The following is a 5,040-nucleotide window of genomic DNA, read 5'->3' as shown; positions in this document are numbered from 1 at the left end:
CATGGGTCACGCGTGCGCGTCACTGGCAACTTTCCTTATCACACGTACGCGTCGGTCATGGGTACGTGTCGCCTTGACGATTCCTTTCCACGGGCACACGTGGGCCACGTACACGCCTCACTGGCAGAGTACCAAAATCCCATTTCTTCATGAATTCTCCATTTTTACATGCTTTTTCTTCATTCCTTCAACCTAATATTTGCCTTCTAATCCTGAAATCACTTAACAAACATATCAAGGCATCGAATGGAATTAAAGTGAATTAAATTTAGCAATTTTAAGGCCTAAAAAGCATGTTTTCACTCTTAAGCATAAATTAGGAGAAATTCACAAAACCATGCTATTTCATTGAATAAATGTGAGATAAGTTGATAAAATCCCCTGAATTTAACACAAGATAAACCACAAAATTGGAGTTTATCAATCACCCAACACAAAATGTTTTAGCAGCCTGTGGGTTTGATATGAAATTCACTTATGTGTTATCCGGTTGGGAAGGAACTGCCTCTGACTCAAGAATTTTGAAAGATACTTTAAGTAGGGAATATCCACTTCGAATTCCCAAAGGCTTGTGATAATGTAATTTATAAAATCATCCACTTAAATTTATAGTCGTAGTGTGTTATACTTTAATTTTTGTATGCAACTGTTGTAGGAAAATTTTATCTAGGCGATGCTGGATTCATGCTGAAGCCTGGGATACTTACACCATACAGAGGTGTTCGGTATCACCTGAAAGAGTATTCTGTACGTAAGCTACAAAATCCTAAAGAACTATTCAACCACCGGCATTCTTCATTAAGAAATGTCATTGAAAGAAGTTTTGGAGTTCTAAAGAAAAGATTCCCAATTATAGCTGGCGACACTGAACCTCATTATTCATTTGGAACTATGAGAGACATTTTTTTGACATGTTGTATACTGCATAACTTTTTTATGGGTGTTGATGTTGATCAATCTATAATTGATGATGTTGACCGAGAATTGCTACAAGAACGCAATATAGATAGATCACAATCAAATCAACAACGTGATCAGGAATATAGGCATGCAGCATTGTTACGAGATAACATTGCAGCTGAAATGTGGAATGTGTATCAAACATTATGAGTGATTATACCTTTGATATATTTAAATATGTATATATATGTGTAGTTTATCATCAAAATTGTTTAATTGGATATTTTAAGAAAATGTTACAGGTTAAATAATGCCAAATAAAGGAAATAAAACAACAGAAGCAACTCAACCTTCTAAAGACAACTTAAAATGGTCTGATGATATGGATGAAGCTCTGTTGAATGCGTTAGCAGAAGAAGCATTGAAAGGTAATAGACACAATGGCTCGTGGATAACTGAAGCATATGCCAATGTTGTGAAGACTTTGTGTATAGCAATAGGCCCGCACATAACGAAGAACCACATCAAGAATAGAATGAAGACACTGAAAGATCATTTTTGCTGAGGCATATGACTTATTTCATCACTTAAGTGGATTTGCATGGAATCCTGTAACTAGAAAATTTGAAGCTGAAGAAGAAGTGCGGCAAGAATTTATTAAGGTATCTTATACTTTTTTATTACTTATACCAATGATGAAGTGAGTCACAAAATAATTTTAACATTTCTTTATGCAGGAAAAACCACATGCAAAAAAATGGAAAAAAATGCAAATTAAGCATTATGATACTTTGAAGGAGTTGTTCGGAGCTGATAGAGCAACTGGTAAAGGGGCTGCTACTTCACAAGAAAGGATTCAACAACTTGATAGAGATCCTATTGACTTGAATGATTCATTTGAAAATATTGGATTTTCTGACATAGATGTTAATATGGGACATGATATCCCAACATTTTCTGCTAATTTAGATTTACCAAGTGCTCCTCATAGTCAGTCAAATCAATTAGGAGGGACTTCAACTTCAAGAGGTACAAAACATAAGTCTCATATGAATGATTTTTTGGAGGCACAATATGAGAAAGTTGCTTTGGGAATTACTACCATGATCGATGCTGTAGAAGAGGGTAGTTATCTGTCTAGCAAGATACATGATGTGGCTCAGAGGCAGGTTGAATCAATTGAGAGACAAGCTTCTGTGGCTGAGAGGTAAGTTTCGATCGCCGAAAAACAAGTCTCATTAATTGAAAGATAAGTTGCGATTACTGAAAAAGGATTAGCTATTATGCAACAAAGTAGGTCTCGCCTTTACAGTGAATCAGATGTATGGGATATGTTGACTGAATTGGGTCTAGTAGGTTCATATTGGATGCAATGTTATCAGTTTTTATATGAAAATGAGTAGAAAAAGTGCCAAATTTTTGGGATCCCACCTAAAATGCGACTGGATGTTCTTTTTCATTTCATGACTGCTGTTGGTGTTCACTTAGGAGATATGGTACTTCCAGAAAACATTCACTATTGTAAGTATAATTTTTATACGCGCTTAATTTCTGGTTAATTTGAGGTTATTGCTTTTAACAATTGATTATGTGTTTCTCATTGTCGTAAAGTATGAGTATATTTTCATGTATTTGAACAAGATATCATTTTTTGTTTTATTTATGTTAACACATGGTTGGAAATCACTTTTTGCTGATACTTTGAGATTGATTGGTTGTTTGAATAGAAAGATATCGATAAATTAGTTTATCATGATCAACTCTGAGCTTTGTGTTAATTTATCTTTGTTGTATATGCTTGTGCAGGAATCATAATACTTGAAATTATTTTGGGAACAACGAGTACACTGCTTAGTACAAGTAGAAATCGATCGTGTTTTGATATCTTTAACTAATGAAAACTTTCTTTTTTTGAAATAGATGTGTACGAATGGCTCAAGCCATGTAGAATTAATTTTTTGGAAGTAAGCGTGTGCTGATGACTCTGACCATGAAGAATTATCCCTTTTGAAAGTACTGTATGGTGATAAAATAGTACTCTCCTGAAGTCCTGATCATTGTTACGCTTTTGCCATTTTGTTATATGTTTATAAAAATTGTATATGATTTTTTCGTACGAATGCTACCCACTTATGATAATATTTTATTTTGTAAATACAATTTAGTGAAATTGTTTCTTAAATATGATTAAGGAGATTAATGATATAACTTATGAGTAATTTTTATTATGTTTTTATGAAATTATTTATTTGTAAATATTTAAAAGATAATGATATATTTTTTTATGACATTTAAAAGACAATAGAAAAGGATAATATCAAAAAAATCTTTATTGTTAACAAAGATAATACGTTAAAATTCTGAAATACAATTGGAATCACTTTTTTTATTAGAAAAATAATTTAAATACATTAGTATATTATAATTTATATATAAAATAGGTAAGGGTATTAATGTAATTTCAATTGGTTATGATTTTCTCTCTTCTTACTTTTCTTTCCATTCATTTTCTCTTCATCCAAACAACATAAAAAAAATCAACTTTTCTTTTCATTTTCTTTCCTCTCATTTTCTTTCCTCCCATTTTCTCTCCTTTCATTTTCTATCTTGCATCCAAACAAAGTGTGTGTGTGTGTGTGTTGCGAAGGTTGAGAAAGAAGGTGTCTGCTGATGGGGGGATGGGGGTGGCGGCTAATGGGTTTGGGTTAGGGTTTGAGTTGTGTTGGTAAATTAGGGTTTTGGGTTGTCTAGTAATTTTAATAAAATTAAAGGTAATAGAGTAATTGAAAACCTATTCTAATTTAGAACTAATATTTATAAAAATATTTAATTATCAATTTATAAATTAGTTTTAAATAAATATTTTAATTTAATAATAAAAGATAATATAATTAATTTTCTTTATTCAAAAAATTAAAATATTAAATTCTAAAATCTCAATTATTTAAATCAATTTATATAAATTTTTATTATTTTATAATTACTAAATTTTATAATTTAAATATAAAAAATATCCAATAATGATAAAATTAGATAAAATTCTAATTTAATTATCAATTTGATTTAATTAGCTTTAATAAAATAATTTCTGAAATTAAAATCTTTAATGAATAAATAAACTAAAATTGACTCATAATAATATTTTCCAAAAGTTCTGAGTGTAACAACCCAGTTTTCGAGTACACAAGATCTTTTTTGAAGATACAGAGTTTTCTGGAAGATCAATGAAGGGAACATCTCTGACATATCATCAAGCACCTCAATCTATATCATCATTATGTCATCAATAAGCAAGAACCTCTTTTGAGATACGTTTGATGACATAGTCGCGGAGAACCTAGTTTTCGAACCATATCAGTTAGGAGCTTTTGATTCTGGTTTTCGTAATAGTCTCAATTTGACGAACCGAACTCGATTCATGAGAGACATGAGATAATAGTATAATATTATCATTATATTAGTGTTAGAAGCTACTTGAATGATATTATAATATTACCTGGTCTGTTTTTAACTAAAAACAGGGAATCGATTTAACCGGGTTCACAGTTTACTGGTGCAGCTTAGTGTAACACCCTCGCTATCCGAATGTCACGCTTCCAGCTGCGCCACTCTGATAGCTTGGGCATTACGACAACTCTAAACATATTTAATACTAAAATAGGAGACTGTTTGAAACTCAAAACCGCATGACCTTTCAAAAGCACTTTTTCGTCGAAACATAAACATACAAACCAGATACAATACCTTAGGATATATATCTATATACATAACACTAGCTTACAAACATACATATCACAATTTTTTATTCCTCTTACAAACTTAATAAAGACAAATGCGAGGGAAAATAATAGCTAAGATAATACAAAAATACCGAATAAACATAACCTTTCTGAAGCTCCGTCATCCATATCCTGAAAGGGAATAACCTGTAGGGGAGTGAGAACGTCGTCCTCAGTTGATTTCACTATAGGATTACAAAAATTGCTATAACAAGATACGTAAAATAAAAATTATTCTTAGAGTACTTTGATCATTGCTCGTCTCATAAGTCTTTCCAAAAACCTTGGGTACACATTCGAAATCCAAAAAATTCCTTTTTGAAGACTTGGTAAATTTCTCAAATAATTTAAAACAAAACCT

At 31.4% G+C, this 5,040-nt stretch overlaps 1 pseudogene; it reads left to right on the top strand.

The window, feature by feature from the left end:
* Positions 1 to 1,667: 1,667 nt before the first annotated feature.
* LOC148580009 (uncharacterized) lies at positions 1,668 to 2,715 on the top strand (annotated as a pseudogene).
* Positions 2,716 to 5,040: the final 2,325 nt, after the last annotated feature.

This window comes from Arachis ipaensis, chromosome B10 (assembly GCF_059453495.1).
Source record: "Arachis ipaensis isolate K30076 ecotype BB chromosome B10, ASM5945349v1, whole genome shotgun sequence".
In the NCBI taxonomy this organism is placed as follows: domain Eukaryota; kingdom Viridiplantae; phylum Streptophyta; class Magnoliopsida; order Fabales; family Fabaceae; genus Arachis; species Arachis ipaensis.
The sequence above is the reverse complement of the archived record's forward strand: the minus strand, read 5'-3'. Positions and strand labels throughout refer to the sequence as shown.